This window comes from Lepus europaeus, chromosome 6 (assembly GCF_033115175.1).
Source record: "Lepus europaeus isolate LE1 chromosome 6, mLepTim1.pri, whole genome shotgun sequence".
In the NCBI taxonomy this organism is placed as follows: domain Eukaryota; kingdom Metazoa; phylum Chordata; class Mammalia; order Lagomorpha; family Leporidae; genus Lepus; species Lepus europaeus.
In genome coordinates, this window is record NC_084832.1 from 46,412,209 (window position 1) to 46,437,492 (window position 25,284).

Below are 25,284 nucleotides of genomic sequence, written 5' to 3' on the forward strand. Positions count from 1 at the left end.
TAGACTGAATATATAGTATTTTACAATAAATGCCATTTAAAGCCTCAAATTAAGAAATTATCTGGTTTGTCCAGGAGCCTTTTTACACTTTATATATTTGGAGAATGGAACACCACCCTAAAAAATTAGAAGCATAAATAAGAGTATAATCACTGCTTCTTAGAGGAGCCATTAAAATTTACATGAAGTATTTCTTCCTTTTATGTTGATTATTTATTTATTTATTTATTTATTTTTGCCAGGCAGAGTTAGACAGTGAGAGAGAGAGACAGAGAGAAAGGTCTTCCTTCCACTGGTTCACCCCCCAAATGGCCGCCGAAGCTGACTTGCAGCGCTGATCCGAAGCCAGGAGCCAGGCGCTTTTTTCTGGTCTCCCACACTGGTACAGGGCCCAAGCACTTTGGGCCATCCTCCACTGCACTCCCAGGCCCCAGCAGAGAGCTGGACTGGAAGAGGGGCAACCGGGACAGCCGGCGCCCCGACCAGGACTAGAACCCGGGGTGCCAGTGCTGCAGGCAGATGATTAGCCTAGTGAGCCGCGGCGCCGGTCTTTATGTCGATTCTTAATAATAAAAATTTAAAGTAGGGCCGGGGATTCTGTCCCGGTTGCTCCTCTTCCAGTCCAACTCTCTGCTGTGGCCCTGGAGTGCAGTGGAGGATGGTCCAAGTGCTTGGGTCCCTGCACCCGCATGGGAGACTGGGAGGAAGTACCTGGCTCCTGGCTTCGGTTCAGCACAGCGCTAGCTGTAGCGGCCATTAGGGGAGTGAACCTTTCTCTCTGTCTCTCTCTCACTGTCTATAACTCTCTCTGTCTCTCTCACTGTCTAACTCTGCCTGGCAAAAAATAAAATAAATAAATAAATAAATAAAATTAAAGTAAATGAAAACAATGCATACAATAAGAAGATTGCTTCTTGAGACTTTCAAAATATACTATTCTTTTGTTTTAACATTATTCCTTGATGATGCTTAACACTGCTTTTGACTGCTAGATTGGAAACAATGATGTTTAATCAGCTTTCCATATATAACTTTTAGTGAACACATCATGGCAACCCATTGAGATAAAGTGGGGATAAAGACGGTTGTTTCCTTGTACTTGATAGGAATAAAGTGATGCATCCTCCCAGTCTCCAAATAAATGCAAAAGTGTTGCTATCTATTATCAGCAGCTTCTCATTTGTCTTTTGTTCTTCAGAACAGAGGTCTTATCACAACCTCAGTCCAATAGAACGAATATCACTAAGGCAGCAGAGGACAAAAAGAATCAAAGACAACATTTAAAACAAAACAGGGATTTTGTTTTGTACCTCCATCGATTACAAATAATTTAAGCTTATTTTTAAAATCTGCTTTCTTAAGTCATTCTGGCACTCTCATGATAATAAGCATGGGAAAAAAAACACAATGGAATGTTAAATTAAAAAAAAAGAGAGACTCCTTTTAACGTCAAGTATCATAGCCTGGCCTGAGGAAATAGGAGAAAAATCAGTTGTGGAAGTCAGTGAGTTCCACATAAAGGTATGTAACTACTTCAAAAGAGAATAAGATTAGCAACATATTTTAGAAGGCATTGTTATCCCCAGAGAAATTGCTCAGTATTATTATGTAACTAGCAACACCAAAGACTTTAGTCATGCTGTTTAACTGGATGAACTATCTTATTTCCTCCCTATCATCTTACTTACTGTTAACAAGAGTAGGAAAACCTTTGTTGCTAATATTAATCATATGTTTAGGTTTGCAGTGGATCAGCAGGTGCATGGAAATAGGCATTGCTGATGTGCATTGAGGATTATCCTAATTTCTATATAGCATTTATTGCAACAATAAAATGATGAAGAATTTTTTTTCTTTTGTCTTATAGCGTGATATTTCACGTAAGGAAAGATATGGCAAAAACAATTACTAGATGGCACAGAGATAAGAATCTCAAAAGTGGAGATATAACTGGGGATATAATTTACCTCAATGAATAGATATCTTAATAGTCAAAGCATAGCAGTAAGAAGGAAGTAAAACATTACTAAGTCAGCATTATGTGTTCACCTCATCTGAGATGGTTTCAGCAGATAAGCCACGAACTGCCTAAAGAAAATGAAGTTTCAAAGGTTGGCCACTGGGAATCTTTGCCATAAACACATATCTTCTCTTGCTCTGACAGTATTAATAACTTCTTTCCATAGACAAAAAGACCTTCAAAACCTGGGGTCATATTAGAAAGAAGTAAAGGAAGCTTAAAAAGAAGTTAAACCTCACACTTTAGTTTGAAATTGTAACCAGAGAAGTTAATGCTTAATTAAACTCTGCTAATAGTGACTTATAATATATCAATGTAACTTAACCATATGCACAAGAAAGGATAGAGATATGTATGTATGTGTGTGAGTGTGATGTGTCATGTACCGTGTCAGGTGTATATTTTTGACTGTAACTCACATAAAACTTGTGGATCATTAGATTTCTTGAAAAGGAAGACTTTTTTTTCCCTGAAACAAATTAAACCCTTCTTTTTTTCATAGCTCGATAATATTCTTTGCAGTGTACAGTGCTACTTTGTGTCCATGGGGTATTGATCTGTATGTGAAACCTTTTGTTTATGCCTTTGTTCTGTCACTGTGGTTTTTAATAATGTTTTTATGTCACAGGTACATCCTACTCACCCTATAAAAGCTATATAAGAAGAAATGCAGCAAACATGTCAGTTTGATCTATTAGATACTTTTGAAAACAACAACCAAAAAAAACTTTAAAAGCCTTTTCATAATAAAAGGAGCTTTCCAAATATTCAATACCAATGTGTCTTTATTCAACATTGTAGAGACAATCAAATTTAATAACATCTAAATAAACAGCGTAGTTATTATGTTAGGGAACAAATATGACTCGACTGATACACATACAAGAGAAAAGGAGAAGCAAATTTTTTTGTTCAAAAAGCTTCATACAAATAGTAATAAAAAGCAGTCACATATTTCCCACCAAAATAGTTCACTTTAGCGCACTAGGTTCTATTTTCACAGCTGTCAGTACTGTTATTGGCGTAAAGATGGGGTGTATAGCTAGAATTTTCCAATTCCCTTAAATGGGGAATCAGTTTGTGTCTGCAGAAATGGTGCATTTCAAGTCTTTTCAACCTGTCAGTATTTGAGAATTATTAACTTCAACTTCCTTTCTGACTTTTGAAATCTGACACTGAGTTGTCCCATATTTCCCAGAGGCCCCTATGTGCAATTAGCTGTTGAATTCATTCGTTTAGTAATTACTTCATTTTTCATGTAAAATGCACTTGATTTATCCTATACTGGGAAAGGAATGGCAGAGATAGGTCAACAGCAGTTAGAGGAGATTAAAGGAGATATTGTGTTTAACTGTGGAAGCAATCAATCCCCATAAGACTGTTAGAGAAGGGTGCCACTCAAAGTTTGACAGTGGTTTTCTAGATGAATTTGCCACTACTTTGCAAATTAACTGAATATAATGAGTCATTTTTTAAAAAAAATCCAGTCTTAGAAACTTATCCAAATGAGCAGAATAATGCATCAATTAGAAAAAACTCAAAGAAAAAGAACCCCTTTTTTGATCCTTAGATTTTTCTAGCTCTTATAAATTGTACAAATCAATGCAGTTTGCCATTTGAAATGAAAAAGGAGATCATTGTCATATTCTTGCTGTTCATCCCTTTAGGATAATTTTGCTAGCAATAGCTGTGCTAAGGTAATACTTTTCTAAATGGATTTTCCTTGTTCATGGATAGGTTACTCTGACTTAAATAAATGATGTTGCACATAGTGATACAAAAAGTATGACTGGCTTGGAATGAAGAAAGATTGCTTCCTTTTGACTAGGTTCTCACATTTGCTGTTTAGTTTAGTAGTTGATACTGTGCAGCAGAAAATTGCACTTCAGTTGCTTGGGAAAACACATTTTAGCAAGATGACAGTACTTTGTTTCTGTTTGTACAATTGCACTATCATGAGGAGCTTCCTCAGTAGAGTAGTTTCCTTCTGTAGGGCTGGCATCTGAAGAGAGGATAATTGAGTGACCTTGCATTGCTGGGGAGCAATGCCAAATCGGTAATGGAAGACTCCCCTGCGAAGGAAACCGCTGAGAGTTTTCATTGCTGGTTATAACAAAGCAGGGGTGGATCTTTCAGAAATTATAAAGCTAGCTCCGAGGGGACCATACTTGCACTTCCTCTGCCTTTTCAGCTTGTATATTACTAATTCTAGTCATTTGAGAAATGTTAAAATTGCAATAGGCAAAAAGAAAGCTATTCCTTTAGGATTATCATATTTGAATTTAGAATAGATTATTGTTTGTGGAATCAAAGTTTTTTTCTGCATTAGACTATCACGTAATTAATCACCAATAGAACTACCAAAATTTGATTCTTTTTAATATTTATTCAGGGACACATATGGAAGCCGACATACATTTGAGCAATCGATACATGATTAAATTGATAATTTATCTTTAATAAATAAGCAGTTCTATAAATCTGCTCTGATACTATTCAGCTATAAGAAAGTATGAAACATTGTCATTTACAGCAAAATGGATGGAAGTGGAAGACATCATGTTGAGTGAAATAAGCCAGACACAGAAAGACAAATACCACATATTCTTCCTTATATGTGTGAGCTAAAATTTCCTTGTGTAATTTCAACCCTAAGCTTTTATATGTCTAATTTTAGTAATCTGAGAGATGTTGAAAACTTTACTTAAGAGCCCAAAGTCACTATTTAGTCTAAAAAATAGAAAATCCAGAAAATGCAACTTTCTACTGCTCAGTAAGCACCTTAGCGAGTTTCACATGTTATACATAAATTAAAAGAGAGGGGCAGAGGTGATTGCATAGAAAGAACCAATCATCTGTAAGTCTGAGGAGTTGAGGAGATTTATATCTAACACAAAATGATGAATTCAAAGAGAGATGAGATATCATTTTAATATAAAGAAAAATTATGTCATAATATTTGCTGATCTGGCTGGCGCCGTGGCTCAATAGGCTAATCCTCCGCCTTGCGGCGCCGGCACACCGGGTTCTAGTCCCGGTCGGGGCACCGATCCTGTCCCGGTTGCCCCTCTTCTAGGCCAGCTCTCTGCTGTGGCCAGGGAGTGCAGTGGAGGATGGCCCAAGTGCTTGGGCCCTGCACCCCATGGGAGACCAGGAGAAGCACCTGGCTCCTGCCATTGGATCAGCACGGTGCGCCGGCCGCAGCGCGCTACCGCGGCAGCCATTGGAGGGTGAACCAACGGCAAAAGGAAGACCTTTCTCTCTGTCTCTCTCTCTCACTGTCCACTCTGCCTGTCAAAAAATAAAAATAAAAAATAATAAAAAAAAATTGCTGATCTGAAATCCCTCCTCCTTTTTTTTAAAGATTTAATTATTTATTTGAAAGAGTTATAGAATGACAGGGAGAGACGGAGAGAAAGAGAGAGACAGTGACAAAGATCTTCCATCTACTGGTTCCTTCCCAGGTGGCCACAACAACCAAGGCTGATTCAGGCTGAAGCCAGAAGCCAGAAGCTTCATCCAGGTCTCCACATCGGTGGCAGGGGCCAAAATACTTGGGTCATTTTCAGTTTTTCTCAGGCCATTAGCAGGGAGCTAATGCCAAAGATGATGGCATAGGTTTATCATTAATTAATAAGCCAAAGTATAAGATTGTCTTACTCACAGACATCTTATTTTAACAAAAGGAAACTTTAGAAAACTGTGAGATATTCTTGCTGAGAATGTGGTTATTCAATTCTGAACTTGTATTCATGTTAAATTTTACATTACTAAATTTCAGATATTTTTACTCCAGTAGGAGAAAACAAAGATGTCAAAAGTTTCTTGTATAGCTACTCTATGTGCAGTAAGAATTGATTGCCCTAAGGATTCATAAAATAGAAAGATAAATTATATTTAATTAACAAATGTTTGTGACCCCAGCAGAATTGTAAAGCTGTATTCCCCAAATAGAGAGAGGAAGAGTAAGATAGAGCTTTTAAAACATTGTACAAATAAACATAAATACATGGAATTTAAGTCTAACATGATATTAAGGAATTTTAGCTTTGCAAAATTTCTGAACTTTGAGCTGTACAGACTTTCCTTTTCTGGGGAATCTTCATTCTAACAAAATGGTTAATCAAAATATTTGCACAAGGCACAGTGCTCCTATTTTCATCTTTTATTAGCACCACAGGAGCCCAGTCACTTTACACAGCAATTGTAACTCAAACATCAGGAGTTCTTCCTTTGTGCTTGCTCAGTTCATAATTAAAATCAGTAGCATTTTTCCTTCTCAGAAGGAAGAGATTCAAGTTACTGAAAGCTTCCTCCCCTTCTTGATGGAAATGGAGGGTTGCCTTTACATGTGCAACTAATATTTATTTTTATTGAGTACCAGTTATGTCCCAGTCTAGTACTCAGCACTAAGAATATAGCCATCAATAAAGTATGAGGCCATAGCAATGTCTAGTGGGGGGAAACAGTCCAATACTCAAATGTTGAAATAGGAGGCTGGCATTGTGGCGCAGTAGACTAAAGCACTACTTGTGAAATAAGCATCCCACACAGGAATACCAGTTCAAGTCCTAGTTGTTCTTCCAATCCAGCTCCTTGCTAATGCACCTTGGAAGGAAGTAGATGATAGCCTAAGTATATGGGGCCTCGCTACACATATGGGAGATACTGGCTCTTGGTTTCAGCCTATTCCAAATGCTACAATTGTGGACATTTGGATAGTGAACTAATGGATATAAGATATCTTTCTCATATCTTTCTCTCTGTACCTGTGTTTGTGTGTGTGTGTGTGTGTGTCACTGCCTTACAAATAAATTAAACAAATAAAAAAAATCATGAAATAAGTATCTTGGAAGGCAAACGCTCTAGAGTGGAGATATAAGTTGAAAGATTTAAATGCTATTGGTGTGGTGATATGGAAGATTAAATTGTATGGGTGAGGGAAAGCACTGAGTCAAGAATAGTGCTTGTAATTTTACCTTAGACAACCAGGTGAAAGTTGCGGAGACTGGAAAATAAGAAGATAAGCGGGCCAGCATTGTGAAGTAGTGGGTTAGTTTGCCACCTGTGATGCCAGCATTCCATGCAGGCATTGGTTTGTCTTCCAGCTGTTCCACTTCCAATCCAGCTTCCTGCTAATGAACCTGATAAAAGAGCAGAAAATGGCCCATCTTTGGGTCCCTGCCCACATCTGGGAAATGTGGAAGAAGCTCCTGGCTCCTGGCTTCAACCTGGATCAGCCCTGGTTATTGTGGCCAGCTGGGGAGTGAAGCAGTGGATGGAAGATTCTCTCTCTTCTCTCTCTCTCTCTCTCTCTCTCTCTGTCCCCCTATCAACACTGCTATTCAAATAAATAAATAAATAAATCTTATAAATTAAACTGGGGCCAGTACTGTGGCATAATGGTAGTGGGCTAAGCCTCCGCTCTCAGTGCCAGCATCCCATATCAGTGCTGATTCGAGTCCTGGCTGCTCTACTTCCTATCCAGCTCTCTGCTTATGTCCTGGGAAAGTGGGAAAGCAGCAGAAGATGACCCAAGTGCTTGGACCCTGCACCTGTGTGGGAGACCCAAAAGAAGCTTCTGGCTCCTGGCTTTGGATCGTCCTGGCTCCCGCCATTGTGGCCATTTGGGGAGTGAACCAGTGGATTGAAGAACCTCTCTCTGTGTCTCCCTCTCTCTGTCTGTAACTTTACCTCTCAACTAAATAAATAAAATCTTTTAAAAAATGACAAGAAACATTTTGGACATGTCAATTTTGACTTATCTTTGAGGATGTAAATGGAATTTTGAGGGTAGAAGTCAAACTATAATAACTTGAAAATTAAATTATTTTTTATTTGTAATAATTATATTTATATTTATAAATAGGGAAATACATTCATTTATAAAATTTATATTTCTATTTATATTTATGAAGAGTGAGACACCTTCAATGTAGACAAATGTTTTCAATAAGTTTGGATTAAAGAAACAGGAATGAGTGAGTGGGATAAAGAGAAAAGTTTTGTATTGTTTTGTTTTTCTCTTTAAGATGTAAAAATGTTTGGACAAATGTTAATGTTGGTAAGAAATTACTAGAAAAGAACAGAATGTTGAAAAATGAATAAAAATCCATAATTTGTAGTATCTGTTTTCTGGGAAAGAGGAAATTGAATTACACAGAGGAGGTAGGATTTACAGGAGAATGGCCAGAAAACACAGAAAAGCAGAAAAGATAAGTAGGAATTGTGAAGTGATGGGAAATTTATGGAACTCGCTACTGGTGACATCTGTTTCCAAGAATTGATAGGGCCTTTTGCAAGTTGGAAGGTAGAAATAAGGGGGTAAAGAGAGGAAGCTTTAAAATAGCTGCTGTAGAGGTGGAGAACTAGTAGCAGTATCAAGCAATTTGTAGGAGTATCCAGCTGAGGTTAGAACCTAAAGGTGATATTGACAGTAACCTGTGAGTTTCTGAATGTGTTCTTCTAAGACCTGTAGATGTGAACACACACACAATCACTGTAGATTCTTTTTTAAATTTTTTTTTATTTATTTAATTGAAAAGTAGAGTTACAGACAGTGAGAGGGACAGAGAGGAAGGTCTTCTATCCACTGGTTCACTCCCTAGATGGCCGCAGTGGCCAGAGCTGTGCCGATCCGAAGCTAGGAGGTTCTTCTAGGTCTCCCATGCAGGTGCAGGGGCCCAACAACTTGGTCCATCTTCCACTGCTTTCCCAGGCCATAGCAGAGAGCGGGATCAAAAGAGGAGCAGCCGGGACTAGAACCCATGCCCATAAAGGATGCTGTCACCAAAGGCAGAGGATTAATCTACTGTGCCACAGCACCAGCCCCTGTAGATTCTTAGTAGAAAGATATTTCTCCTGAAATTTATAAGCTAGACTAAAACTAAAGATGACAGTTTTTCCAAGATATTGTGGATAATTCAATATATTGCTTTAAAAATTATATTGTCTATTTATGAACAAAATCTCTACTTTTTGATTTTGAAAATATATCATGATAAACTGCACATTATAAACTAATATATCTACTTGTGTTTTCTTTATTAGAAAACTGATATAACCACTTTATTCTTCTGGCAGTTTTAAATAAAGACTGAGTTAACATTTTGGAGAATGGGGGATTAATCAATCTTCTGTGTTTCTTCCTTTGGATTTTTTTCTTTTTTTCTTTTGTGTGTGTGTGTGTGTGTGTTTCCTGTCCTGTGCAGCCTTTGTTACTGGGCCTGTCTACATTTGCTGGTGATGATTTGATTTTTTATTTGTATAAAATGAAAAAATTTCATGAATTTAAATATAAACAGTTTTAGGAGCATAGTGATACTTCCCACTCTACTTTCCCTTCTGCCAATGTTCCCACCCTCCCTCCTCCTTCCTTTCTAATTCTTTCTTTTAATTTTTACAATGGTGTGTTTTTAGTTTCTTTTATAATCATAAAATTAACCCTCCACTAAGAAAAGAATTAAACACATAGTAAGAAAAAAAAAAAAAAACAGTGTTCCTCAAAAGTAGAGACAAGGACTGTAAGCAATTTTTCTTCTTTGTTTTTGTTTAATTTTTTACTTGGTAGAGGGTTAATCTTATGATTGTAAAATAAGCTGAAAGTACAGTGAGTATGTCACTGTAAAAGTTAAAATAAAGTATAAGAAAGGGAGGAGGAAGGAGTGTGGGAGCATGGGCATCAGGGAGTGTAGGGTGGGAGTATCACTGTGCTCCTAAATCTGTATTTATGAAATTTGTTCACTTTATATGAATAAAAATAATAAAAAATTAAATACCTAAAAATGAAATTGTACAATCCTGTCATTGTTGATATTATAACTTTGAATAAATATTACTATATCATATGGTAATGAAGTAAAAAAAATCTCATGTCAATTTCACTCATGTACATTACATTTTTTGTACTCTATTAATTATCATAGATAAGGGGAAACATATGGTACTTGTCTTTTGGGGACTGATTTAGTTCACTAGGTATAAAGATTTCTAGTTGCATTCATATTGCAAAAGACAGGATTTGATTCTTCTTTATGGCTGAGTAGTATTTCATAGTGTGTGTGTATATATATATATATATACATATAGTGTATATATACAATATATGTGTATATATATATACATATATATATACACACAATAATTTCTTTATCCAGTTATCTGTTAATGGACATCTTGGTTGATTCCATATCATAGCTATTGTGAATGAAGTTGAATTAAAATTGAGGTTACAGATAACTCTTTCATTTGCTAATATAATTTCCATTGAGTAAATTCCCAGGAGTGGAATGATTGGGTCATATAGTAGTCCTATTTTCAAGGTTTCTGAGGAATCTCCATACTGTCTTCCACAATGGCTGTACTAGTTTGCATTCCCACCAACAGTGCATTAGGGTATCTTTTTCCCCTACATCCTCTCTAGCATTTATTGTGTTTTTTTTTTATTATTATTGTATAAGAACCATTCTAACTGGGGTACGATGAAACCTTGTTGTGGTATTGATTTGCATTTCCCTGATAACTAGTGATCCTAAGCATTTTTTCATTTGTCTGTTTGGCCGTTGAATTTCCTCTTTTGAAAAATGCCTGTTCAAAAAAAAGAAAGAAAGAAAAAGGAAAATGCCTGTTCAAGTCCTTTGCCCATTTCTTACCTGTATTGTTTGTTTTGTTGTTGTTGAGTTTCTTGGGCTACTTATAGATTCTAGATATTAATCCTTTATCAGTTGCATAGTTTGCCAATATTTTCTCCCATTCTATTGATTGCCTTTTAACTTTGTTGAGTGTTTCTTTTGTAATGCAGAAGCTTTTTAGGTTGATGTAATCCTATTTCTCTTTGCTTTTATAGCATGTGTTTCTAGAGTGTTTTCCAAATATGTGTGCCTATAATAGCTGTGATTTTCCAGAATTTTCCATGCTATTTTGCAAGTCCAAATTATAATGTTACAATTTATGTCCTTGTTTAGCTTAAAAAAGTGAATTTGAAACAGGTCATGACATTTGTCGGCTTTGTCAGTACCCTTTTTAGAAAATTGTAAACTTGTGTTGGGATTTTATAGAAAAGTCCAAGATATACTATTCACAAATATAAAAATGCCTATCCTCATGGCAGAATAAAGACAGACATAAAAGGAAGAGAAATAAACAAGAAAATTCTGATTTTTCTGATACAAATTGTATTCAGATCAAAAGAAATTAATCACCATTTTGTACGAGTACTAAATTTGAAGATTTATGTATAAGCATATATAAAATGCATTCAAAATTCTTTACTGCATTTAATTTATTTAAGGTTAACCGAATAATTTTTGTAAGTACAGTGTGATAAAAGAGTTTGAAAATTATCTTGGTACTAAAATAAAAATGAGCTCATTAAATTGCAATACTACTATTATTTATTTTCTTTTCTTCATTTCTCTATGTGCAATCTAAGTGACAAGCTTATTAATTATTATTTAGCATCACATCCTAATCACTTATACTGAACTTGATTACATGATTAGATGCCTTATTGGGAGAGATTGAACTTATAAAATACATAACCCAATTTTAAACTTTCTGAAGGTTCTATTAGGTAAATAATTTTGTGCTTGAGTATCCTTGAAGTGTTTAAAATTTCTGTTTTATTTCCTATTATGCATAGTTATTTTTCTGTGAGCATGCCTAGAAATCTAAATTCTGATAATGACCTTACAGATGCTACTACTTGATCCATTTGTCTTCTAAATGTTAATGGAGAGAACATTTTAAAAGAATCCTTATTTAATCTCTTTTCACACCTCACTTTACCTATTTCCCAAGTTCAACTCCCTGCCCCCCATATACTCCTATAGAGAGGTCCCCATTTTTATCCTTCCATTTAATTACTGGGTACATGGAATTATTATTAGAGACATAGTATACTCATCTGGTTTATATTTTTTGGAAAGCATAATGCAACTGGAAGACATAATATATGCTACTTGAACAATTGGATTACTGTCAGTATGTGTAACAAGACCACTCTTGGCAGGTTATTTTTCTCCTATCATCTCCCTTTCGTTACTTCCACTTTTGGCAGGTAATCAAGCTGTATTTTTCAATTCCTCATCTGTAAAATGGTCACTATAATAATATCTATTTTATGGGATTGTTCTGAGGATTAAATCAATTTTCTTACCTAATGTGCTGGCATAGTGTAAGTGCTATGTAATTGTAAGTTATGTCAGTGATGGTAATGAAGACAGAGAAGGATGATGATGATGGAATATTTCACAGAAAGGCAATGATGCAGGGAAGGCATAGGAGAGAATGAGATAACTCTCAAGAGTGCTGAGGATCCTTCCCTGAACAAATTGCTACAGCTTTACCATAAACTAGCCTTGCGTTTTAAGGTCATTTTGAAGAAAGATCCTACATGTAAGAGGAACACAATACGCTCTATTCTGAGGCTGCAAATTTATTCCAGTGAACTATGAGGATGTGATAAAAATATGCTGTCTACCAATAGCTAAATGAGACTAAGATATTAGTTTGCTATGACTGTTATAACACAAGCTTAGTAACCCAAAATAAATAAAAATAAAACAAATTTCATCTTCCCTACTTCTGAATGCCAGAAATATGAAATCAAGGTGCTGGCAGGGCCCCACACCCTCTTGGGGCTTTGAGGGAGATTCCATTTCTCACCTCTTGTAGCTTCTGTTGGATCCACACATCTTTTGTCTGGTGGCTGCATCACTCTCATCTCTGGGGTATGTTCACATAGATTCCTCCTCTTCTTTCAGAGTCTCCTCTGTCTCCTGTATAAAGTCACTTGTCATTACTTCAGATCACTAAGATTGATCCAGAGCTCGCACATTTAAACCAAGATGATTACATCTCCAGATTCTTAATCACATCTTTAAGGACCATCTGTTTCCAAATGAGATGGCAATGGCAAGTACAGGGATCTGGAAACGAATGTCTTTTTCTGGAGACTACATTCAACCTCCTTTGGGTAAACCTAGGTTACATGGTGGTTTTGTTTCTAAGAAGTGGGTGTATTTGTCTTTCTTACTCAGCTTTCAAATTCCTTATTATGTCCTTAGTAATGTAAGCTATCCAATATGCAATCTGAAGTCCTAGTCAAATCTCTTCCAGGAGTTTTTGAGTTTATATTATGTTTTGTTGGTGTCACTTATTTGTGTTCATGGTCATGTATCTTAATATATGAGTTTTTCAAAAAAAATCTGCACCTTTTCCTGCCTCCTGGTAACATAATTCAGTCCAGCTTTGGAAGGGTTCCAGATATTGATATTTTTCAAAGTTTCTAAGTAATTTTTAAAGTACAATTAAGGTATAGACACAGATTGCTTTATTCAATAAATCTTTTTTTCTAAGAATTTTTTTTTAATTTGAGAACAAGAGAGAGAGCTCCAGTCCTTTGATTTACTCCTCAAATGCCCAAAACAGCTGATGCTGGGTGAGGGTTGAAGCTGAGAACTCAGTCCAGGTCTCCCATGTGGCAGGAACCCAATTACTTGAACCATCACTGTTGCCTCCAAGAGTCCATATTAGTAGGCAGTCGAAGTCAGGAGTCAGAGGTCATTATAAACCGAGGAACTCTAATTTGGGATGAAGGTGGCTTAACTCATATCCTAACCACTAGGCCAAAAGTCTGCATCATATGTAACAATTCTTAAATGTTTACAATCAAATTTATCCTGAAGAATTTACTGAAAAGCCCTGGAATATTTTACATAAAAGGGCATCTACAAAGCAATGTTTGAAAAGTATCTGTGTGTACACAAGTCCTTTCACAGATATTCTGAGGTTAGAGACACCCAGGTTAAGAGTCCTAAGAAATGAATTTGTGATTTGCTATTTCTTACGCCACTTTTCTCCTTCTCTTTTTAAAATTATTTTATTTTTAAAACATTGATGGACAAAATCAAATGCATTGATCATATGCAATATTATGCTTTAAAGTATGCATGTATTATAAAAGGACTGAATCAAGCTAAATAACATAAGCTCACATAGTCTCCTTTGTGATGAGAACACCTAACATCCACCCTTATTATTTTTCTAAAGCAAGACCCACCAACCAAGTGAATCCCTCTTGGAACATTTTTTGCATTTTGAGGATTCAGTCACATGGTGTGTTATCCTGAGCTTCCCTTTACATAAACAATGTGTCCTCATCACACACAATTCTGGTGTTAGCAGTGTCTCCAGGCCTCAGCAATACTATGGGCTCTACCATATTTTCCTGTACTATAAAAATATCCGTGCTCCTTCTGAAAGATAGTTTCTGTTGACAACTTTTCTAAAATTGAAATTCCATGTTAGCCACCTACGATGGGCTCTGTGATGTTTTTAAAGGCAGTTTTCTTATTCTATCTTCAAAGAGGTGACTGTTTTTTGAGTGACTGACAGAGAGCAAGATTCTGCATCATGTGGCAGAAACTACCGACCTCATCATGGCCCATTTCCTTTCAAATTGTGCAGGAAAATAAATGATGAAAAAATGTGAAGGAAATGTTTCAGAAATGATCTTTCATGTTTCTAACCACATTACACAACACATGGAAAGGCTAATACTGTATTTTATCTCCGTTAGTGTAACTCATAGCTATGCTTTCAACAGAGGGAAAAAAAGATTTAAATGCAGGTCTTGGTTTAATTTAGAACTGATTGCTCATTAATCTTTGGAATAGGTATGCAAGCTGTCTTCCAAATGAAGGGGAGGCTGTTGGCTGCTTATCCTAAACCCTACTGTGCTGTTTTCAATTTGTTTTTCTGTATGATATTTAGTCTTTCATTCAGTGTTTAATACTAAACATTAATGGGGAAAATATTGCTTAATGAGCTGTTGTCATGGGCAGAATGCTGTTGAACACGCCTCCTTTGCAAGAGCTGGCCAACTTGTGCCAATATTTAGATAGTATCATTTATCAAGAAGCATTTCATTCTCCTCTGTCTCAGAAGACTGGCGTTTCCTGATGTCATGGAAACTTGCCCTTTTTAAAACTGACTATGAATTAAGGCATAAGATACATAAGTACAAGGTGTCACAGAATTCAGTTACTGTGTGACAGACACCCCATTTTTGGTTCATAGTATCCTGGTATGCATTTTATTACCCCTGAAGATGAAAGGCAGTTCAGAGGTACCAGTTCAACCTTCAGATACATGGGATTTTTAGATTTTGCTTTGGAAAAGATCAGCTAAATAATCATATACCTGAGAGATCAATTCTAAAAGCAACGAGCATTAAAATACATGTCTGTTCCCAAGGAGACTGCTTTGCCTCAAAGGTTTTCATGAGGCTTTGACCCCACAAGCTAATCTGCATGAAGACTACAGAAAAATGCAGTGATGCACCATTCCAGCCATTTCCCACCCAATAATATGGAATTATGGAAAAATAAATGTATTTAGTTCAAGTGCAGAACACTACTTTCCTCTTTTAACAGCAAGGAAATCCTAAGGAATTTCAGAGCAATTATATTGTCCCAAATGAGTGCAAGAGAGCAACATCATTACATGTACATTTAATACAAATTCCGGAAAATCTGTTGAGAAGGACATTTGATTTCATAGAAATCACCATATAAGAAATCAAGGGAAAAAGTGAATATAACTAATAATATTGAGGGCAGACTTTAGGCATAAACATTCCTGAGGTACATTAAAGGTGGTGAGGCACCATATTCCTCTCGTCATTGCTAATAGTTGGGAGAGGACAAGTCTCCTTGCTTTTTTGTCCTGAGCCTATTTGGATTGCTGCTTGGCTAGCAAAGGACAATCTGAGTAATAGGAAACACATGTCAGCCAAAAAAATTATTTAGTGTAATCCTTTGTCAGTAAATGTGAATGTGTAGATTCCGCTTTAATAGAACTCCCACTGATCAGTAAAATGAAAAGAGAAGCTCAGATCGGAAAAGCTGGTCATCCTGGCATTGCAGTGTTTTCCACTGGCCCAAAGCTGCTTCACTCTGCAAAATCAGGAAATATACTTAACAAGGCTTATATAATTGAGAATGTGATTCCGTCGTGCAACTGTGGATTACAAGGCTCTTCAGTCATATCAGGATCATAACCTCTTGTACGGAAGGGAGCTGGCTTGTGTTTTGTCTGTTTCATTCATAGAACCCAGCAAAGCTTTGAATATATGATACACATTAAGAGGATTCATAGACTCATAAAACTGTAGGGCCGAGAGGACCTTAGGGATTTTCTAGACTAACTCATTTATTTTTCAGATATGGAAATTGAGACTCAGAAGCTCTAAGTGGTTTACCCAAGGACATACTACTAATTAGAAGCAAGTCTGAAATTATAAAGAGTGTTCTTTTGACATCTTCTGTGTTGATGGCCAGTTTTAACAAAGCTTTTAACCATTTTTCTATCACCAGTTATGTGCATTATCAAATTAATGGTAAATCTATCTTGGTTACTATGGCCAGATATAATATTTTAAATGAGTGACTTTAATAAGCAATCTCTATACAAGTCTAACTAGTATCATTAAAAAAAAAAAAATAAAGATGCCGGCGCCGTGGCTCACTAGGCTAATCCTCCGCCTTGCGGTGCCGGCACACCGGGTTCTAGTCCGGGTTGGGGCGCCAGATTCTGTCCCGGTTGCCCCTCTTCCAGGCCAGCTCTCTGCTGTGGCCAGGGAGTGCAGTGGAGGATGGCCCAAGTCCTTGGGCCCTGCACCCCATGGGAGACCAGCAGAAGCACCTGGCTCCTGCCATCGGATCAGCGCAGTGCGCCGGCCGCAGCGCGCCTACCGCGGCGGCCATTGGAGGGTGAACCAACGGCAAAGGAAGACCTTTCTCTCTGTCTCTCTCTCTCACTGTCCACTCTGCCTGTCAAAAAAATAAATAAATAAATAAAAATAAAATAAAATAAAGGTTTATATGAATTACCTTACTCCAACCTTACAGAACCCTAAGAGGAACTTATTATTATCATCACAATTTTTCAAACAGAACCTCAAAGCACAGAGCAGAATCACCCATCCAAGTTCACAGAGCTCTCCAATGCAGTGTTTCTCACCTTCATACACAACTAAGTTCCGAAGATGACATTTCTTCATCAGTCCTGAGAAAGTTTCGTGTAATATGTGGGTCACTAGATTCAATTTATTTTATTTAAAACAGCTTTACCCCAGAGATCTTGTTGCCCTACATTGTCGTTAGGCCTTTCTTGGGATCACTGTGTTGCAATAATTTTTTTTAATTGCCCTGGTTTTAATTCAGGGGTTAGGATTTTGCTCCCTTCTACTCAAAGTTTTAAAAAAATTCTTTGTGGGTCCGACGCCATGGTGCTCTAGGTTAACCCTCCGCCTGCGGCACCAGCATCCCATATGGGTGCCAGGTTCTGGTCCCGGTTGCTGCTCTTCCAGGCCAGCTCTCTGCTGTGGTCTGGGATAGCAGTGGAGGATGGCCCAAGTCCTTGGGCCCCTATACTCACGTGGGAGACCAGGAAGAAGCACCTGGCTCCTGGCTTTGGATTGGCACAGCTCTGGTCATTGCGGCCGTTTGGGGAGAGTGAACCAGCTGATGGAAGAACTCTCTCTGTCTCTCTCTCACTGTCTGTAAACTCTACCTGTCAGATAAATAAATAGAAAATCTAAAAAAAAAAAAATTCTTTCTAACAGTTGATCTCCCCATTCAATTCCCCTGACCCTCCTTATTGTGTCTCATCTAAAGAACTGCAGCCCAGGAATTTGGAGTATCACAAGTCAAAAAATTTGTTACCATCCCCCCACATATATTCAAAACAAATTCATAGTCCACCTAAACTTACATAACTCAAAGGCTCATGTGATTCCTCACAGAGTAAGTATCTGATTTCAGGTGCTGTTTCCTCTCCCCTAGATGATAAATAGACCAACATAACTTTTGAGCCCTGCTAGAACGTCCTCCCTAACTCTTTGCCTAACATTTCAATGTTGCACAAATAAAGATGTGCTTCTGCACAGTTATGTAGCTCAACTTTACTTGGGAGAGCAGGTTTGCAGTTTAGAATCATGAATCAGCTTTTCTTTCTCAATTTCACTATAGGTGTAGAAACCTAATGTGACTTGCTCTGATGATTTAGGAAAATAGGATTGGATAGATATACAAATGTATCTTGTTTAGAATACTGAATACCATAATGTGGAGCACATATACTCCTTTGTCCATCATTTATTTATCCGTGCATCATTTTTCTGTCATGTCTATGTGAACAATTGTATTGTAGCACAAATGTTTAAAAGTTGTAAAACTATCAAAAGGAATAAAAACAAGATTCTTTTTTCTTTGAAAGTGTTGTGTGAATGACCAGAAAGTAAATTTACCATTTGCTATTAAAATTGGGTTTAAATCTTAGCTCCAAGTTTCCTAAAGGTCAAATTTAATGAGAAAGGCAACTGATTGGATAACTGTCATTGTCTAACAAAAAGGAACATAACTGTTCATTAGGAGATATACATTTTTCTCTAAGGTAGCATCTGGGAGGAATTTTACTTGAGCCTTTAACAGGGCTTTGAAGAACACAGTAGATGTTGTCCTTGACAGCAAGCTTTTTTTGGTTGGTTGGTTGGTTTTAAATTACAGAGGTGTGTAAGAATGTATGTTTTATTGGGAAGACTAAAGCCCTAATTATTGTCAAAGGTCCTCAAAGCTTTCTTTAAACCCACAGTTTTGTAGTCCAGATTGTGGTTTTTCAGTGATCTCTCCTGATAAAAGGATCAAGCTTAGAAGTATTGTTTGCATCACAATTGCATTTTTTGCTCTATAATGATTTAAGAAGTCAATTAAGTATCAAGCATAGAAGATGCCCCATGAGTAGGGTGAAGTACCTTCAGGTCATACTCAAAATAAACATTGTTAAAATTATTTTTAATCTTAAGTATATTATATTTTAATGTCATTAGGTCTCTATGGAAGCTACTCAGTCTTGCCATTTTAGGAGAAAGGCAGTCATAGATGATGCCAAATGGATACTTCTATATCTAATGTGCTGACAATAGTTTGGGAACCTCTTATAAGAAATAACATTTAACTTAATTCTAAATCTTGTGACACAGACAGGGATGTATTAGGGGTTTAGCACAGGAGAGCCTTCAGTAATGAGCTAGGTAGAAAAGTTTTTGAAGAGGATAAATTTGATCATATCCTGAGTAGACACACACACACAAACACACACACACACACACACACTGAAAGAGAGAGAGAGAGAGAGCGAGCTTCCATCCACTTTTTCGTTCCCCAGAGGGCTGCAAAGGCCAGAGCTGAGCCAGTACAAAGCCAGTGGCCAGAAGCTTCATCTGTGTCTGTGTCTCCCACATGGGTGGCAGGGGCCCAAGTAATTGGGCCATCTTCTACTGAATTTCCCGGGTCCTTAGCAGGGAACTGAATTGGAAATGGAGCAGCTAGCACAAACTAGTGCCCATATGGGATGCCAGCTTCGCAGGTGGTTGCTTTACTCATTATGCCACAAGGCTGGCCCCAGGACAAATTATCATTAAACTATATAGTTTTAAGGTACACATTTTTCTTACCATGATTGCAGTTAAATATATTGGGTAGTATATGTATTTTGGAGATACTTGATGAAGTTAATGCAAATTCTATCTACTGAACTACACTACTGAGGACAATGAAATCACCTGAGTTAATACAATATTGTCATGTTGATGAAAACTCTTAAGGAAAATAATGTTAGATGGACCATATTTTGTTAAAACTCAAATGTTTCAAATGGTGTTTAGAAGACTGAAAAGGAATGTTTCATTTCCATCAAGAATAAACTAGTGGATATTGGAAGATGTCCTTTATAGACTTGTAAAGGTAGTGAAGCAATTATATTAAGATATGTGAATTTATTGCTATATATTAATTCATTATTTTAATTCATTACTATACACACATAAGACAATCTCCTTTTGTATTCTAATTCCATATCCTTGAAGATAATTTTAGTGTTTACAAATTTGAAATTCATTAGATGATTATTTCTGTTAATTGCATTGAGAATAAGAGACAATAAAAATATAAGAAACATATTGCATTTGTGCAATGCAAAATATATAGAATCTACATGATTCACAATTTTATTTTTTACTAATTATTTATGTTTTATTGCATTATATGTTTTACTGTCAATTTTTAATTATGAAAGGCATCCAATATAAAGAAAAATTAAAGACCTATATGCTCTCTAACTAGATTTAGCAGTTGTTAATTTACCCTTATTTGCTTTTGGTTGCTTAATTTTTATGTAAGACATAAGCCATTCTATGTATAATATTCCCTCTCTTTCAAATTCCCAGTAGTATCTTTTTCAAATATAGATTCTTTCATGAATTTTTTATAGAGGTATATATTCTCCAAACCATATACTAGAATTATTTGCTGATTTTAATTTCATCTGATATTATGTTTTTATAATTCTGCAGCTTTTACTTAAAAATTTGAGCATATTAAGAATATTTTAGGGGCCAGCGCCACGGCTCACTTGGTTAATCCTCCGCATGCGGCACCGACATCCCATATGGGCGCCGGGTTCTAGTCCCGGTTGCTGCTCTTCCAGTCCAGCTCTCTGCTGTGGCCTGGGAGGGCACTGGAGGATGGCCCAAGTGCTTGGGCCCTGCACCAGCATGGGAGACCAGGAGGAAGCACCTGGCTTCGGATCGGCACAGCGCACCGGCTGTAGTGGCCATTTGGGGGGGTAAACCAATGGAAAGAAGACCTTTCTCTCTGTCTCTCTCTCACTGTCTAATTCTGCCTGTCTAATAAAAAAAAGAATTTTTTTAATGATAAGCAGTATAATTAGTCCTATTTATTCAAATACAGGGACTAAATATATAACTAGTTCTCTCAAATTAATGCACCAACAATGAACTTTGATCTACTTAAACATTAATCATTTTTATTTCTTATTAAGGTAAAACATGTTCTGTTTGTGTGAGCAAAAGAAGGTTAATATGAGTAGCTTGATAACATATAGAAATATATATATATATTTATTCACAGAAAACTAGACATAATGCAGTGCATTGAGTGAAATTCCCACAACTCTTTTTGAATCTTCTGTCCTTTATTTGGTAACTGTGTTATTTATTTTAGAGTGAGGATACGAAAGAACCAAGATTGAGATTGGTAGCCTCTCAGAGCACTTGCAGAATTCTGGTGTAATCAAGGAGCTAATATAGTTTTATGATGATGAAAACACCATACTTATAAAACAGAATGGAAATAAGTAGATATTTGGGCCCTGAATTTAAACTGAGACAAATGTCTCTATATGAAATGGACTATTATGGGTTTATCTTCAATTCATTGCAGAAATACACTACAGTAGACCAGTGGACCAGATAATCACATATAGTTGAAAGTGTGAACGATGCTGTGTAGCCATTCATTGCTTTTACATTATGTAGCAGGCAGAAAATTGGTAAGAATTCAAAATGCCTGTAAATAGCAACCTCTTCTGAATAGAAGTATCCAGGGTGCTTACTAAATAAGACAATGGAAGCTCTGCTAAATCACTGGGTTCTCTGATGTATGCCACAAAAGCATACCTGAGGAGAAAAACTCCCTTAGCATTCAATTTCTAAATTATGTATATAATATACATTTTTAAAATGAATGTAATGGTTTTCATAAACTGTCTCCTCTCTATAGTCAAAAATGCACTTTGCATATGCCTGTCTTCCTTCTAAATCTACTCTGTCTTCCCAATCACTAATTTTTAAAACTCAAACGATTTAGTCTTTAGGCACACAGCCACTGTCTGTCTATGTATGAGAACATGTCCCTGCACCATGTCTCAATTCCACTACTAAATGCATTTTATATTATACAAACCAGGTATAGGTCTTTGAAACAAGGTGAATGTCCCAGTATGTGTAGCTAATTCATGTCCAAAAAAATAGATTTTATTGGATTACATTAGGGACTTAGGATATGCCAGGCAGCAATGTCTTAGAAAAATCAATTTGAGAACTTTGATTAAGTATACAATACTGTGTGTGCCTAATCAAACTATTTTACTCAGACCTATTTAACCAGGTTTGCAAATATAGAGTCTATATTTTTAAAGAGATAAATCTCCATTCGTTCTGAATCCACTTGGTGATTACAAGCTACTTATTTTACTTCCTAATATGAGGATGTGGGCTCGAGGTCACAGAACAGAATTTACCCAAGAGCTGTTGATTCAGCTAAAACAAAAATGCCATGTCAAACCTCCTTTGCAGGTAGCGCTAGTCTGTGCCAGGAAATAGCTTTCTGAAACTGAGTTCTTAAATTTAATCTTCACTTGATTGAATTAAGCACACATATCTGAAAAGAGAGTAAGAGAGGAAAAAAAAAAAGAAAAAAGTTATCTCATTGCCAAACTGTTAAAGAAAGGAATGACTTGGACCTTCTGAGAAAAAAAAAATCCTGACTTCAACTTATTTCAAGGGCATAGTCAGGGCATAGTTTGGGCAATTTTTTTTAAGTTAAGAAAGGTCACACATTTATATTCTGACAGTCATTCTATTGTTTTCATTAAGGATTGAAGAGTTTCAACCATGAGAATATTCAACTGCACCTGATAAGATTTTTTTTTTTAAAGATGACCCCAACCTGTGGAAGATGATTTATGAAATCATGGTTTTCATTATTGGACTCAGTGCTGACTGTGTTGTTTTTGATTGATGGGCCTGTGGTTTTCCTCTTCTTTTGTCTTCAGGAGAGAACAAGGACATAAAAACACTGCTAGCAGATGAAATTATGTAAAATGTGACAATAGTTAGGGACAGGTGGTTTGAAACAAATGCAAAGGAAAGCATTAAAATAGCTTAGAGGGCTACATGATTCTTTATTTTATGTGATTTCAGTAAATGATTTATTATCTTTAAAGATGATTACATATGCTTTGGCAGGAATTTTGCAGAGGTTTTCATTTGTTACAGAAGAAAACAATATTAGAATGTACAAAAAAGGGCACTTTACCTACCTTGGCATATAACACGTTCTAACTGATAATGAAGAACAACTGTTATTTTATACACAAACAAAATAGATTAGTCTACTTTTATATTATATATAGGAATCATATTTTTGCTATAGTTAATAGTTCTATAGTTAAAATTTTAGGGAATTTTCTACATTAGCAATATAAAATATGAAATGATACTTTTTCTGATTTTTGTAAGCCTAAAGAGTTTGCACGTATATGTTCCCACTAACATTTCTCAAAATAATACAGGCAAGCTTACAAGTGAACAAATATAGCAGACAGAATCTGGATATTGTGCAATTTCATTCAGGAATAAAGAGAGAAGGAACACATTCATTCCATTCTGGAATACAGTCTTGTAACTATCAGAAACTATTCTTGTTTGAATATTTTATTGGTTCTAATTTCTCATTCAAAATAATTTTAAACAAAGATATTTAATGCATATATTTTGTAAAATACGGCTATAAATAATTGATATGACACATTTATCAATGATTAATAGCTGCTTTCTATTTTGAATTTTTATGTCTATAATTCTTTATGTACATTTTGTTGAAAAAATACATGTTTTGTATATTTCTTTAAAGATTCATTAGGAAATCAGACAGGAATGAACCTATAAATGTTGCAGGAACTTTTTAAAGAAATTTATGACTATAAGTACTATTTTAAGGAAAAATGCATATGTATGTTGTGTGTGTGTGATTAGAATGAGACAGTACAAGTAAGAATCGTTAAAAGTTAAGCTTTGCAGCTGATGTGCTGGTGTTGTGGCACAGCAGGTTAAGCCACCTGCTTATGATGCCGACATATACCATACTAGAGCTCTGACTGAAGTCCCAGCTACTCTGCTTCCCATCCAGTTTCCTGGTAAGGCACCTAGGAAGGCAGCAGAAGATGGTCCAATGACTTGTGCCACTGCTGCCCATGTGAGAGACTGGGATGGAGTTCTGGGCTTTTGGCTTCAGCCAGGCTCAGACCTGGCTATTGTAGCCATTTGGGGAGTGAACCAGCAGATGGAATATTCTCTCTCTCTCCCTCTCCCCCACCTTTCTCTCTATTGCTCTGCTTTTTAAATAAATAAATAAATGTTTGAAAAGAAAAAAAAAACATAAAGCTTCATTAACTTTATGGTAAATTCTCTGCATTTATTTTTAAAATTGAGTAAACAAAATCATTAAATGTAGGTAAAATTCATCAGTATTAATAAGCTGATTCATCAGTACCACCACCACTGCCACTATCATCATTATCATCATCATAATTTATTGAGAACTTGTTACGTGCCAAGTGCTAGGTAAGAGCTTTGCATTAATTATCTCACTATTTAATTCTCACAACAACCCTTTGAGTTATTTGATAATTTCATCTGTATTTCAGTGATGAGGCAATTAATCCTCAAGGAGGTTAAGTAATATGTCCCAGGGTATGCAGACTAAGAAATGGAGGAGCAAGAATTCTCATGCAAGATACTACAATGAAAAATAACCACTCCATGCGACACTAAATGTTTCTGTATTCATATAGGGTAATACCTAAATTTATTATGATTGTGAGTTATGTAAATAATTCAGGATTTTAAATGTGACAGATTCAGTATCAGAATCTTTGTGGATGTTAATGCTGAAGAACACTAGCATGTTCAGAGCTCATCACAGTTTTAGTCCTCTGACACCATGTATGCTTGTGTTTATAGAATTAGTAATTTTTTTACTGAGCAATGAAAGCACGACCACACCAATTTTCTTCCCTTTCAGATTTTGCCTAGTTGTTTATAGCTAACTGTATGCCATCAGCACCTCAGTAAAAACAGTGCCTGGGTAATCCAAAAAATCTAGTCTTGAATTTAGTTGAGCATTTTAAAAATTCAAGCATAACTACTCTGTAAGAAGATGTAATGAAAATATGTGGTGAAAAAATATTTCCAAATCAATATACACAATTCAACACTTGATTGCTTTCTTAAAAACAAAACATATTAAATCTTTACACAGTAGGTAATTCATTTATATAAAAAAGCAAAGCACATGAAAATACTAACCAGTCAATAAATTGATTAACCAAAAAAAGCTTTTCTTGATAATATAGAAAGTATAATGTATTTTCATAACTCATGATTCGGTGTAAATGTTGAAACCTGGGCCCATCACTTATAAAGTTGAAAGGTACCTTGAGACAGAATTTTTCAGTTTTATGTTGGATTATTTCAAGGAAAAAAGAATGGGCACCAAAAATCATTGGGGGTCCCTAAAAATAAGATGATGTCAACCTATCTTTAGAAATGTATGTGAAAT

The 25,284-nt window shown here is 36.1% G+C and overlaps 1 protein-coding gene across 4 annotated transcripts in view; it reads left to right on the forward strand.

The window, feature by feature from the left end:
* PCDH9 (protocadherin 9) overlaps nt 1-25,284 on the forward strand; it is a 993,278-nt gene that overhangs the window by 728,770 nt on the left and 239,224 nt on the right. The gene's annotated exons all lie outside the window — the stretch shown is intronic.